The sequence below is a fragment of the Chiloscyllium punctatum genome, unplaced genomic scaffold, assembly GCF_047496795.1.
Source record: "Chiloscyllium punctatum isolate Juve2018m unplaced genomic scaffold, sChiPun1.3 scaffold_321, whole genome shotgun sequence".
NCBI lineage: Eukaryota > Metazoa > Chordata > Chondrichthyes > Orectolobiformes > Hemiscylliidae > Chiloscyllium > Chiloscyllium punctatum.
The window spans coordinates 212,501-227,500 of NW_027310055.1; positions in this window are offsets into that span (position 1 = coordinate 212,501).

The following is a 15,000-nucleotide window of genomic DNA, read 5'->3' on the forward strand; positions in this document are numbered from 1 at the left end:
CGCAGGGCGGCAGAGCCATCGCACTTGGCCGGGTGGCAGAGGAGGACCAGACTATTCACAGATAGCGGCCCAACGACTCCCAGAGCCGGTCGTGCGGCGCGCGAGGTCTGCTCTCTTCACAAGAGGCTTTATTAGGGAGTGCTAAGGCAAGGTTCTGTGCCCTCCACCCTCATCGCAACACCCATGGGAGCCTCCGGTCGTCAATAGACCGCCGCACCGGCCTCTGACTGACTCTCAGAATGGACGGAAAGAGCCGGGTAAGCCTTTCAAAAGATTCGACCACGTGCCGAAAACTTTAGACTTCCGTGAGCTCTCCGGCTTGCACCGAGACCCGAAGTCGACGTGCTAAGCACCACGGGACCCCTTTCGCCTGCAGGTCCCGAGCCGCCTTTATTTGCTGTTACGAGCATCGTGTGCCCCATACCTGCGTGACGAGCACCGCAGGGCGGCAGAGCCATCGCACTTGGCCGGGTGGCAGAGGAGGACCAGACTATTCACAGATAGCGGCCCAACGACTCCCAGAGCCGGTCGTGCGGCGCGCGAGGTCTGCTCTCATCACAAGAGGCTTTAGGGAGTGCTCAGGCAAGGGTCAGCCCGCAGCCTTCCTGGCAACACCCAGGGGAACCAGGCCACTCGCGTCTCTCGCCTTCATTTTCGACACGAGCGCCTGCGGAGGGCCACCACCCCCTCCGATTGTCAAGAGACCTCCGCACCGGCCTCTGACTTACTCTCAGAATGGACGGAAAGAGCCGGGTAAGCCTTTGAAAAGATTCGACCACGTGCCGAAAACTTTAGACTTCCGTGAGCTCTCCGGCTTGCACCGAGACCCGAAGTCGACGTGCTTAGCACCACGGGACCCCTTTCGCCTGCAGGTCCCGAGCCGCCTTTTATTTTTGTTACGAGTATCGTGTTCCCCAAACCTGGGTGACGAGCACCGCAGGGCGGCAGAGCCATCGCGCTTGTCCGGGTGGCAGAGGAGGACCAGACTATTCACAAATAGCGGCCCAACGACTCCCAGAGCCGGTCGTGCGGCAGGCGAGGTCTGCTCTCATCACAAGAGGCTTTAGGGAGTGCTCAGGCAACGGTCAGCCCGCAGCCTTCTTGGCAACACCCAAGGGAACCAGGCCACTCGCGTCTCTCGCCTTCATTTTGGACACGAGCGCCTGTGGAGGGACGGCCGGAGTCAACGTGGGGTTTGCCCGCCCTCCAATAGTGTCAAAAGACCGCCGCACAAGTCTCTGACTGACTCTTAGAACAGACAGAAAGAGTTTGTCAAATCTGTCAAAAAATTGACAAAGTGTCAAAAATTCGACTTCCAAGAGCTCTCCGGCATGCACTCATACCTGTCATTAAAGTGCTATGCCCGTGGAACCGTTTTTCGGATGCCTTTCAGAACGGTCCCGCGCCGCCATTTTGTTCTAAAAATCGTGTTCCCATATATCTCCGGGTACCCCGCCAACCTCACTGCGGAAAAACTACAAGTGGCACTGAATGGGTCTGAATTCCAAATTTGACTGCATCGGTCTGGAACTCGGTCCGGTCAAAACCGTTTGGATTTTTCTCGGTCCGGACTTCCGCGACAGACAAAGTTAAAGTTTTCGGGCTGCAGGCACAAAACGACAGCTGGCCATTTGCCGGGCTCAATTCACCCAATTCCTCCGGCACTTCGGAGCACATGTTCGGTGTAAGTTTGCGAATCTTTCCCGATGCTTCAGCATTTTCCTCCGCTGACACTTAGAATATTTTTCACACTTTGCTGAAAATTTTTCTAAGTGTTTTTTTCCAAGTTTTCCTGGTTACTGATTTCTTCTTTTTAAACATTTTTCTAAGTTTTTCTGGTTACTGATTTCTTCTTTTTAAACATTTTTCGCAGTTTGTCTGGTTACTGATTTCTTCTTTTTAAACATTTTTCGCCGTTTTTCTGGTTACTGATTTCTTCTTTTTAAACATTTTTCGCCGTTTTTCTGGTTACTCATTTCTTCTTTTTAAACATTTTTCTAAGTTTTTCTGGTTACTGATTTCTTCTTTTTAAACATTTTTCTAAGTTTTTCTGGTTACTCATTTCTTCTTTTTAAACATTTTTCTAAGTTTTTCTGGTTACTCACTTCTTCTTTTTAAACATTTTTCTAAGTTTTTCTGGTTACTGATTTCTTCTTTTTAAACATTTTTCGCCGTTTTTCTGGTTACTGATTTCTTCTTTTTAAACATTTTTCTAAGTTTTTCTGGTTACTCATTTCTTCTTTTTAAACATTTTTCGCCGTTTTTCTGGTTACTGATTTCTTCTTTTTAAACATTTTTCTAAGTTTTTCTGGTTACTGATTTCTTCTTTTTAAACATTTTTCTAAGTTTTTCTGGTTACTCACTTCTTCTTTTTAAACATTTTTCTAAGTTTTTCTGGTTACTGATTTCTTCTTTTTAAACATTTTTCTAAGTTTTTCTGGTTACTCACTTCTTCTTTTTAAACATTTTTCTAAGTTTTTCTGGTTACTCACTTCTTCTTTTGAAACATTTTTCTAAGTTTTTCTGGTTACTGATTTCTTCTTTTTAAACATTTTTCGCAGTTTGTCTGGTTACTGATTTCTTCTTTTTAAACATTTTTCGCCGTTTTTCTGGTTACTGATTTCTTCTTTTTAAACATTTTTCGCCGTTTTTCTGGTTACTCATTTCTTCTTTTTAAACATTTTTCTAAGTTTTTCTGGTTACTGATTTCTTCTTTTTAAACATTTTTCTAAGTTTTTCTGGTTACTCATTTCTTCTTTTTAAACATTTTTCTAAGTTTTTCTGGTTACTCACTTCTTCTTTTTAAACATTTTTCTAAGTTTTTCTGGTTACTGATTTCTTCTTTTTAAACATTTTTCGCCGTTTTTCTGGTTACTGATTTCTTCTTTTTAAACATTTTTCTAAGTTTTTCTGGTTACTCATTTCTTCTTTTTAAACATTTTTCGCCGTTTTTCTGGTTACTGATTTCTTCTTTTTAAACATTTTTCTAAGTTTTTCTGGTTACTGATTTCTTCTTTTTAAACATTTTTCTAAGTTTTTCTGGTTACTGATTTCTTCTTTTTAAACATTTTTCTAAGTTTTTCTGGTTACTGATTTCTTCTTTTTAAACATTTTTCTAAGTTTTTCTGGTTACTCACTTCTTCTTTTTAAACATTTTTCTAAGTTTTTCTGGTTACTCACTTCTTCTTTTGAAACATTTTTCTAAGTTTTTCTGGTTACTGATTTCTTCTTTTTAAACATTTTTCGCAGTTTGTCTGGTTACTGATTTCTTCTTTTTAAACATTTTTCGCCGTTTTTCTGGTTACTGATTTCTTCTTTTTAAACATTTTTCTAAGTTTTTCTGGTTACTCACTTCTTCTTTTTAAACATTTTTCTAAGTTTTTCTGGTTACTGATTTCTTCTTTTTAAACATTTTTCGCAGTTTTTCTGGTTACTGATTTCTTCTTTTTAAACATTTTTCTAAGTTTTTCTGGTTACTGATTTCTTCTTTTTAAACATTTTTCTAAGTTTTTCTGGTTACTCACTTCTTCTTTTTAAACATTTTTCTAAGTTTTCCTGGTTACTGATTTCTTCTTTTTAAACATTTTTCGCAGTTTGTCTGGTTACTGATTTCTTCTTTTTAAACATTTTTCGCAGTTTTTCTGGTTACTGATTTCTTCTTTTTAAACATTTTTCTAAGTTTTTCTGGTTACTGATTTCTTCTTTTTAAACATTTTTCTAAGTTTTTCTGGTTACTCACTTCTTCTTTTTAAACATTTTTCTAAGTTTTTCTGGTTACTCACTTCTTCTTTTGAAACATTTTTCTAAGTTTTTCTGGTTACTGATTTCTTCTTTTTAAACATTTTTCGCAGTTTGTCTGGTTACTGATTTCTTCTTTTTAAACATTTTTCGCCGTTTTTCTGGTTACTGATTTCTTCTTTTTAAACATTTTTCTAAGTTTTTCTGGTTACTCACTTCTTCTTTTTAAACATTTTTCTAAGTTTTTCTGGTTACTGATTTCTTCTTTTTAAACATTTTTCGCAGTTTTTCTGGTTACTGATTTCTTCTTTTTAAACATTTTTCTAAGTTTTTCTGGTTACTGATTTCTTCTTTTTAAACATTTTTCTAAGTTTTTCTGGTTACTCACTTCTTCTTTTTAAACATTTTTCTAAGTTTTCCTGGTTACTGATTTCTTCTTTTTAAACATTTTTCGCAGTTTGTCTGGTTACTGATTTCTTCTTTTTAAACATTTTTCGCAGTTTTTCTGGTTACTGATTTCTTCTTTTTAAACATTTTTCTAAGTTTTTCTGGTTACTGATTTCTTCTTTTTAAACATTTTTCTAAGTTTTTCTGGTTACTGATTTCTTCTTTTTAAACATTTTTCTAAGTTTTTCTGGTTACTCACTTCTTCTTTTTAAACATTTTTCTAAGTTTTTCTGGTTACTCACTTCTTCTTTTGAAACATTTTTCTAAGTTTTTCTGGTTACTGATTTCTTCTTTTTAAACATTTTTCGCAGTTTGTCTGGTTACTGATTTCTTCTTTTTAAACATTTTTCGCCGTTTTTCTGGTTACTGATTTCTTCTTTTTAAACATTTTTCTAAGTTTTTCTGGTTACTCACTTCTTCTTTTTAAACATTTTTCTAAGTTTTTCTGGTTACTGATTTCTTCTTTTTAAACATTTTTCGCAGTTTTTCTGGTTACTGATTTCTTCTTTTTAAACATTTTTCTAAGTTTTTCTGGTTACTGATTTCTTCTTTTTAAACATTTTTCTAAGTTTTTCTGGTTACTCACTTCTTCTTTTTAAACATTTTTCTAAGTTTTCCTGGTTACTGATTTCTTCTTTTTAAACATTTTTCGCAGTTTGTCTGGTTACTGATTTCTTCTTTTTAAACATTTTTCGCAGTTTTTCTGGTTACTGATTTCTTCTTTTTAAACATTTTTCTAAGTTTTTCTGGTTACTGATTTCTTCTTTTTAAACATTTTTCTAAGTTTTTCTGGTTACTCACTTCTTCTTTTTAAACATTTTTCTAAGTTTTTCTGGTTACTCACTTCTTCTTTTGAAACATTTTTCTAAGTTTTTCTGGTTACTGATTTCTTCTTTTTAAACATTTTTCGCAGTTTGTCTGGTTACTGATTTCTTCTTTTTAAACATTTTTCGCCGTTTTTCTGGTTACTGATTTCTTCTTTTTAAACATTTTTCTAAGTTTTTCTGGTTACTCACTTCTTCTTTTTAAACATTTTTCTAAGTTTTTCTGGTTACTGATTTCTTCTTTTTAAACATTTTTCGCAGTTTTTCTGGTTACTGATTTCTTCTTTTTAAACATTTTTCTAAGTTTTTCTGGTTACTGATTTCTTCTTTTTAAACATTTTTCTAAGTTTTTCTGGTTACTGACTTCTTCTTTTTAAACATTTTTCTAAGTTTTCCTGGTTACTGATTTCTTCTTTTTAAACATTTTTCGCAGTTTGTCTGGTTACTGATTTCTTCTTTTTAAACATTTTTCGCAGTTTTTCTGGTTACTGATTTCTTCTTTTTAAACATTTTTCTAAGTTTTTCTGGTTACTGATTTCTTCTTTTTAAACATTTTTCTAAGTTTTTCTCGTTACTCACTTCTTCTTTTTAAACATTTTTCTAAGTTTTTCTGGTTACTCACTTCTTCTTTTGAAACATTTTTCTAAGTTTTTCTGGTTACTGATTTCTTCTTTTTAAACATTTTTCTAAGTTTTTCTGGTTACTGATTTCTTCTTTTTAAACATTTTTCGCAGTTTGTCTGGTTACTGATTTCTTCTTTTTAAACATTTTTCGCCGTTTTTCTGGTTACTGATTTCTTCTTTTTAAACATTTTTCTAAGTTTTTCTGGTTACTCACTTCTTCTTTTTAAACATTTTTCTAAGTTTTTCTGGTTACTGATTTCTTCTTTTTAAACATTTTTCGCAGTTTTTCTGGTTACTGATTTCTTCTTTTTAAACATTTTTCTAAGTTTTTCTGGTTACTGATTTCTTCTTTTTAAACATTTTTCTAAGTTTTTCTGGTTACTCACTTCTTCTTTTTAAACATTTTTCTAAGTTTTCCTGGTTACTGATTTCTTCTTTTTAAACATTTTTCGCAGTTTGTCTGGTTACTGATTTCTTCTTTTTAAACATTTTTCGCAGTTTTTCTGGTTACTGATTTCTTCTTTTTAAACATTTTTCTAAGTTTTTCTGGTTACTCACTTCTTCTTTTATAACATTTTTCTAAGTTTTCCTGGTTACTGATTTCTTCTTTTTAAACATTTTTCTAAGTTTTCCTGGTTACTGATTTCTTCTTTTTAAACATTTTTCTAAGTTTTTCTGGTTACTCATTTCTTCTTTTTAAACATTTTTCGCAGTTTTTCTGGTTACTGATTTCTTCTTTTTAAACATTTTCCTAAGTTTTCCTGGTTACTGATTTCTTCTTTTTAAACATTTTTCTAAGTTTTCCTGGTTACTCATTTCTTCTTTTTGATCATTTTTCTAAGTTTTCCTGGTTACTGATTTCTTCGTTTTGAACATTTTTCTAAGTTTTCCTGGTTACTCACTTCTTCTTTTCAAACATTTTTCTTCGTTTTTCTGTTTACTCATTTAGCACTTTCAGGCACTTTCCGATCATTTCCTCGTTCCCGATTTCACCCTTTAAAACGCTTTCGGGCATTTCCCTAAGTTTTGCGGTTCACTCGTTTGGGACTCACTGACACCTTCTCTAGCTTCCCTGCTCACTTTTTTCGTACTGTTGAGAAAATTCGAACCCTTTCCTTAACTATGCCGGTTACTGACTTCACCGCTTCAGACCCTTGTCCCCGTAATGAAAGATACCATTTCCCACCGTGGGAAATGCACGAAAATCGGACTGAACACGGGGGAGGCTCCCCCCTCGAAGGCGAGACCGTCGGCAGAACCGCCGGGTCAAACCCGGCTGAGCTACCCGGCTTACAAGTCTCAAAGTCGGTATGAGCAGTCACGTCCACCCCCATTCCCTTTTGGACCACTTCCCACGGTTCCAAATGCATGAAAATCGGCCTGTACACGGGGGAGGCACCCGCCTCGAAGACGAGACCGTCGGCAGAACCGCCGGGTCAAACCCGGCTGAGCTACCCGGCTCGGAAGCGCCAAAGTCGGGTTGAGCAGTCACATTCACTCCCATCCCCTTTTGGGCAACTTCCCACGGTTGGAAATGCATGGAAATCGGACTGAACACGGGGGAGGCTCCCCCCTCGAAGGCGAGACCGTCGGCAGAACCGCCGGATCAAACCCGGCTGAGCTACCCGGCTTACAAGTCTCAAAGTCGGTATGAGCAGACACGTCCACCCCCATTCCCTTTTGGACCACTTCCCACGGTTCGAAATGCATGAAAATCGGCCTGTATACGGGGGAGGCACCCGCCTCGAAGACGAGACCGTCGGCAGAACCGCCGGGTCAAACCCGGCTGAGCTACCCGGCTCGGAAGCGCCAAAGTCGGGTTGAGCAGTCACATTCACTCCCATCCCCTTTTGGGCAACTTCCCACGGTTGGAAATGCATGGAAATCGGACTGAACACGGGGGAGGCTCCCCCCTCGAAGGCGAGACCGTCGGCAGAACCGCCGGATCAAACCCGGCTGAGCTACCCGGCTTACAAGTCTCAAAGTCGGTATGAGCAGACACGTCCACCCCCATTCCCTTTTGGACCACTTCCCACGGTTCGAAATGCATGAAAATCGGCCTGTATACGGGGGAGGCACCCGCCTCGAAGACGAGACCGTCGGCAGAACCGCCGGGTCAAACCCGGCCGGGCTACCCGGGTTAGAAGCCCTAGAGTCGGGTTGAGCAGTCACAATCACTCCCATCCCCTTTTGAACCTGTTCCCACCGTTGGAAATGCACGAAAATCGGCCTGTACACGGGGGAGGCTCCCCCCTCGAAGGCGAGACCGTCGGCAGAACCGCCGGGTCAAACCCGGCTGAGCTACCCGGCTTACAAGTCTCGAAGTCGGGTTGAGCAGTCACATTCACTCCCATCGACTTTTGGGCAACTTCCCACCGTTGCAAATGCATGAAAATCGGCCTGTACACGGGGGAGGCACCCGCCTCGAAGTCGAGACCGTCGGCAGAACCGCCGGGTCCAACCCGGCTGAGCTACCCGGCTTACAAGTCTCAAAGCCGGGTTGGGCAGTCACGTTCACCCCCATTCCCTTTTGGATCACTTCCCACGGTTCGAAATGCACGAAAACCGGCCTGTACACGGGGGAGGGTCCGCCCTCGAAGGCGAGACCGTCGGCAGAACCGCCGGGTCAAACCTGGCTGAGCTACCCGGCTTACAAGTCTCAAAGTCGGGTTGAGCAGTCACGTTCACTCCCATCGACTTTTAGACCACTTCCCACGGTTCGAAATGCACGAAAATCGGCCTGTACACGGGGGAGGCACCCGCCTCGAAGACGAGACCGTCGGCAGAACCGCCGGGTCAAACCCGGCCGAGCTACCCGGCTTAAAAGTCTCAAAGTCGGTATGAGCAGTCACATTCACCCCCATTCCCTTTTGGACCACTTCCCACGGTTGGAAATGCATGAAAATCGGCCTGGACACGGGGGAGGCTCCCCCCTCGATGACGAGACCGTCGGCAGAACCGCCGGAACAAACCCGGCTGAGCTACCCGGCTTACAAGTCTCAAAGTCGGTATGAGCAGACACGTCCACCCCCATTCCCTTTTGGACCACTTCCCACCGTTGGAAATGCACGAAAATCGGCCTGTACACGGGGGAGGCACCGGCCTCGAAGACGAGACCGTCGGCAGAACCGCCGGGTCAAACCCGGCTGAGCTACCCGGCTTACAAGTCTCAAAGTCGGGTTGAGCAGTCACATTCACTCCCATCGACTTTTGGGCAACTTCCCACGGTTCGAAATGCACAAGATTCGGCCTGAACACGGGGGACGCTCCCCCCTCGAAGGCGAGACCGTCGGCAGACCCGCCGGGTCAAACCCGGCTGAGCTACCCGGCTCGGAAGCGCCAAAGTCGGTATGAGCAGTCACGTTCACTCCCATCCCCTTTTGGACCGCTTCCCACGGTACGAAATGCATGAAAATCGGCCTGTACACGGGGGAGGCACCCGCCTCGAAGACGAGACCGTCGGCAGAACCGCCGGGTCAAACCCGGCTGAGCTACCCGGCTTACAAGTCTCAAAGTCGGGTTGAGCAGTCACATTCACTCCCATCGACTTTTGGGCAACTTCCCACGGTTCGAAATGCACAAAATTCGGCCTGAACACGGGGGACGCTCCCCCCTCGAAGGCGAGACCGTCGGCAGAACCGCCGGGTCAAACCCGGCTGAGCTACCCGGCTTAAAAGTCTCAAAGTCGGTATGAGCAGTCACATTCACCCCCATTCCCTTTTGGACCACTTCCCACGGTTGGAAATGCATGAAAATCGGCCTGGACACGGGGGAGGCTCCCCCCTCGATGACGAGACCGTCGGCAGAACCGCCGGAACAAACCCGGCTGAGCTACCCGGCTTACAAGTCTCAAAGTCGGTATGAGCAGACACGTCCACCCCCATTCCCTTTTGGACCACTTCCCACCGTTGGAAATGCACGAAAATCGGCCTGTACACGGGGGAGGCACCGGCCTCGAAGACGAGACCGTCGGCAGAACCGCCGGATCAAACCCGGCCGAGCTACCCGGGTTAGAAGCCTCAGAGTCGGGTTGAGCAGTCACGTCCACCCCCATTCCCTTTTGGACCACTTCCCACGGTTCGAAATGCACGAAAATCGGCCTGTACACGGGGGAGGGAGCCGCCTCGAAGACGAGACCGTCGGCAGAACCGCCGGTTCAAACCCGGCTGAGCTACCAGGCTCGGAAGCGCCAAAGTCGGGTTGAGCAGTCACATTCACTCCCATCCCCTTTTGGGCAACTTCCCACCGTTGCAAATGCATGAAAATCGGCCTGTACACGGGGGAGGGAGCCGCCTCGAAGACGAGACCGTCGGCAGAACCGCCGGATCAAACCCGGCTGAGCTACCAGGCTCGGAAGCGCCAAAGTCGGTATGAGCAGTCACATTCACTCCCATCCCCTTTTGGGCCACTTCCCACGGTTCGAAATGCACGAAAATCGGACTGAACACGGGGGAGGCTCCCCCCTCCAAAACGAGACCATCGGCAGAATCGACGGGTCAAACCCGGCCGAGCTACCCGGGTTAGAAGCCTCAAAGTCGGGTTGAGCAGTCACGTCCACCCCCATCCCCTTTTGGACCACTTCCCACGGTTCGAAATGCACGAAAATCGGCCTGTACACGGGGGAGGCACCCGCCTCGAAGACGAGACCGTCGGCAGACCCGCCGGATCAAACCCGGCCGAGCTACACGGCTTACAAGTCTCAATGTCGGTATGAGCAGTCACGTCCACCCCTATTCCCTTTTGGACCACTTCCCACGGTACGAAATGCATGAAAATCGGCCTGTACACGGGGGAGGCACCCGCCTCGAAGACGAGACCGTCGGCAGAACCGCCGGGTCAAACCCGGCTGAGCTACCCGGCTCGGAAGCGCCAAAGTCGGGTTGAGCAGTCACATTCACTCCCATCGACTTTTGGGCAACTTCCCACGGTTCGAAATGCACAAAATTCGGCCTGAACACGGGGGACGCTCCCCCCTCGAAGGCGAGACCGTCGGCAGAACCGCCGGGTCAAACCCGGCTGAGCTACCCGGGTCGGAAGCGCCAAGGTCGGTATGAGCAGTCACATTCACTCCCATCCCCTTTTGGACCGCTTCCCACGGTTTGAAATGCACGAAAATCGGCCTGTACACGGGGGAGGCTCCGCCCTCGAAGGCGAGACCGACGGCAGAACCGCCGGGTCAAACCCGGCCGGGCTACCCGGGTTAGAAGCCTCAGAGTCGGGTTGAGCAGTCACATTCACCCCCATCCCCTTTTGAACCTCTTCCCACCGTTGGAAATGCACGAAAATCGGCCTGTACACGGGGGAGGCGCCCCTCTCGAAGGCGAGACCGACGGCAGAACCGCCGGGTCAAACCCGGCCGAGCTACCCGGGTTAGAAGCCTCAGAGTCGGGTTGAGCAGTCACATTCACCCCCATTCCCTTTTGGACCACTTCCCACGGTACGAAATGCATGAAAATCGGCCTGTACACGGGGGAGGCACCCGCCTCGAAGACGAGACCGTCGGCAGAACCGCCGGGTCAAACCCGGCTGAGCTACCCGGGTCGGAAGCGCCAAGGTCGGTATGAGCAGTCACATTCACTCCCATCCCCTTTTGGACCGCTTCCCACGGTTTGAAATGCACGAAAATCGGCCTGTACACGGGGGAGGCTCCGCCCTCGAAGGCGAGACCGACGGCAGAACCGCCGGGTCAAACCCGGCCGGGCTACCCGGGTTAGAAGCCTCAGAGTCGGGTTGAGCAGTCACATTCACCCCCATCCCCTTTTGAACCTCTTCCCACCGTTGGAAATGCACGAAAATCGGCCTGTACACGGGGGAGGCCCCCCTCTCGAAGACGAGACCGTCGGCAGACCCGCCGGATCAAACCCGGCCGAGCTACACGGCTTACAAGTCTCGATGTCGGTATGAGCAGTCACGTCCACCCCCATTCCCTTTTGGACCACTTCCCACGGTACGAAATGCATGAAAATCGGCCTGTACACGGGGGAGGCACCCGCCTCGAAGACGAGACCGTCGGCAGAACCGCCGGGTCAAACCCGGCTGAGCTACCCGGCTCGGAAGCGCCAAAGTCGGGTTGAGCAGTCACATTCACTCCCATCCCCTTTTGGGCCACTTCCCACGGTTCGAAATGCATGAAAATCGGCCTGTACACGGGGGACGCTCCCCCCTCGAAGGTGAGACCTTCGGCAGAACCGCCGGGTCAAATCCTGCCGAGCTACCCGCGTTAGAGGTCTCAATGTCGGCTTCAGCAGTCACATTCAATCCCATTCCCGTTTGGACCTCTTCCCGCCGATGGAAATGCACAAAATTCGGCCTGAACACGCGGGACGCTCCCCCCTCGAAGGCGAGACCGTCGCCAGAACCGCCGGGTCAAATCCGGCTGAGCTACCCGCGTTACAGGTCTCAAAGTCGGGTTGAGCAGTCACGTTCACCCCCATCCCCTTTCGGACCCCTTCCCACGGTTGGAAATGCATGAAAATCGGCCTGTACACGGTGGGCGCTCCCCCCTCGAAGGTGAGACCTTCGGCAGAACCGCCGGGTCAAATCCGGCCGAGCTACCCGCGTTAGAGGTCTCAATGTCGGCTTCAGCAGTCACATTCAATCCCATTCCCGTTTGGACCTCTTCCCGCCGATGGAAATGCACAAAATTCGGCCTGAACACGCGGGAGGCTCCCCCCTCGAAGGTGAGACCTTCGGCAGAACCGCCGGGTCAAATCCGGCCGAGCTACCCGCGTTAGAGGTCTCAATGTCGGCTTCAGCAGTCACATTCAATCCCATTCCCGTTTGGACCTCTTCCCGCCGATGGAAATGCACAAAATTCGGCCTGAACACGCGGGACGCTCCCCCCTCGAAGGCGAGACCGTCGCCAGAACCGCCGGGTCAAATCCGGCCGAGCTACCCGCGTTAGAGGTCTCAATGTCGGCTTCAGCAGTCACATTCAATCCCATTCCCTTTTGGAACACTTCCCGCCGTTAACAATGCACGATATTCGGCCTGAACACGCGGGACGCTCCCCCCTCGAAGGTGAGACCTTCGGCAGAACCGCCGGGTCAAATCCTGCCGAGCTACCCGCGTTAGAGGTCTCAATGTCGGCTTCAGCAGTCACATTCAATCCCATTCCCGTTTGGACCTCTTCCCGCCGATGGAAATGCACAAAATTCGGCCTGAACACGCGGGGCGCTCCCCCCTCGAAGGCGAGACCGTCGCCAGAACCGCCGGGTCAAATCCGGCTGAGCTACCCGCGTTACAGGTCTCAAAGTCGGCTTCAGCAGTCACATTCAATCCCATTCCCTTTTGGAACACTTCCCGCCGTTAACAATGCACGATATTCGGACTGAACACGGGGGCCGGTCCGCCCTCGAAGTCAACACCGTCCGCAGAACCGCCGGGGCAAATCCGGCTGAGCTACCCCGCCCCCGAACACTCAAAGTCCCTCTGAAGCCTTGCATTCGCCTCCTTGGAAAATTGACGTCAAACATTACCAAAATCGGGGGCACGAGCACTAAAGCTAAGTCTCACCCTTTCCCTATCCCTAACCAGGAACCGAACGCCCACCCTCAGCCTCACACCAACGCCGGTGCCACTCCAGACAGACACACCCTTCAAAACCACACCCATCCGGCCATGCAACTCAAAAAGGGTCCAAATTCAGAAACACCCCCTTCAAAAGGCACTCCATCCTCGGCCACACCACCGGGACATGCTCCCCTCGGCGATAATTAAGCCCCCACCACTATTTGAAGCCAACCGCAGCCGCAACTCGAACGGAGAAATCAGTAACCAATTCAAAAATGCGCTTGGTTACTGATTTCTACTGAGCCGAAAAAATTCTAAGTGTCGGTGGTTACTGATTTATACCAACCCGAAAATATTCTAAGTGTCGGTGGTTACTGATTTATACCAACCCGAAAAAATTCTAAGTGTCAGTGGTTACTGATTTATACCAACTCGAAAAAATTCTAAGTGTCAGTGGTTACTGATTTATACCAACCCGAAAATATTCTAAGTGTCAGTGGTTACTGATTTGTACCGACCCGAAAATATTCTAAGTGTCAGTGGTTACTGATTTATACCAACCCGAAAAAATTCTAAGTGTCAGTGGTTACTGATTTATACCAAGTCGAAAAAATTCTAAGTGTCAGTGGTTACTGATTTATACCAACCCGAAAATATTCTAAGTGTCAGTGGTTACTGATTTATACCAACTCGAAAAAATTCTAAGTGTCAGTGGTTACTGATTTATACCGACCCGAAAAAATTCTAAGTGTCAGTGGTTACTGATTTATACCAACTCGAAAATATTCTAAGTGTCGGTGGTTACTGATTTATACCAACCCGAAAAAATTCTAAGTGTCAGTGGTTACTGATTTATACCAACTCGAAAAAATTCTAAGTGTCGGTGGTTACTGATTTATACCAACTCGAAAATATTCTAAGTGTCGGTGGTTACTGATTTATACCAACCCGAAAATATTCTAAGTGTCAGTGGTTACTGATTTATACCAACTCGAAAAAATTCTAAGTGTCAGTGGTTACTGATTTATACCAACTCGAAAATATTCTAAGTGTCGGTGGTTACTGATTTATACCAACCCGAAAATATTCTAAGTGTCAGTGGTTACTGATTTATACCAACTCGAAAAAATTCTAAGTGTCAGTGGTTACTGATTTATACCAACTCGAAAAAATTCTAAGTGTCGGTGGTTACTGATTTATACCAACTCGAAAAAATTCTAAGTGTCAGTGGTTACTGATTTATACCAACTCGAAAATATTCTAAGTGTCGGTGGTTACTGATTTATACCAACCCGAAAATATTCTAAGTGTCAGTGGTTACTGATTTGTACCGACCCGAAAAAATTCTAAGTGTCAGTGGTTACTGATTTATACCAACCCGAAAATATTCTAAGTGTCGGTGGTTACTGATTTATACCAACCCGAAAATATTCTAAGTGTCAGTGGTTACTGATTTATACCAACTCGAAAAAATTCTAAGTGTCAGTGGTTACTGATTTATACCAACTCGAAAATATTCTAAGTGTCAGTGGTTACTGATTTGTACCAACCCGAAAATATTCTAAGTGTCGGTGGTTACTGATTTATACCAACCCGAAAATATTCTAAGTGTCAGTGGTTACTGATTTATACCAACTCGAAAATATTCTAAGTGTCGGTGGTTACTGATTTATACCAACCCGAAAATATTCTAAGTGTCAGTGGTTACTGATTTATACCAAGTCGAAAATATTCTAAGTGTCAGTGGTTACTGATTTATACCAACTCGAAAAAATTCTAAGTGTCAGTGGTTACTGATTTATACCAACTCGAAAATATTCTAAGTGTCGGTGGTTACTGATTTATACCAACCCGAA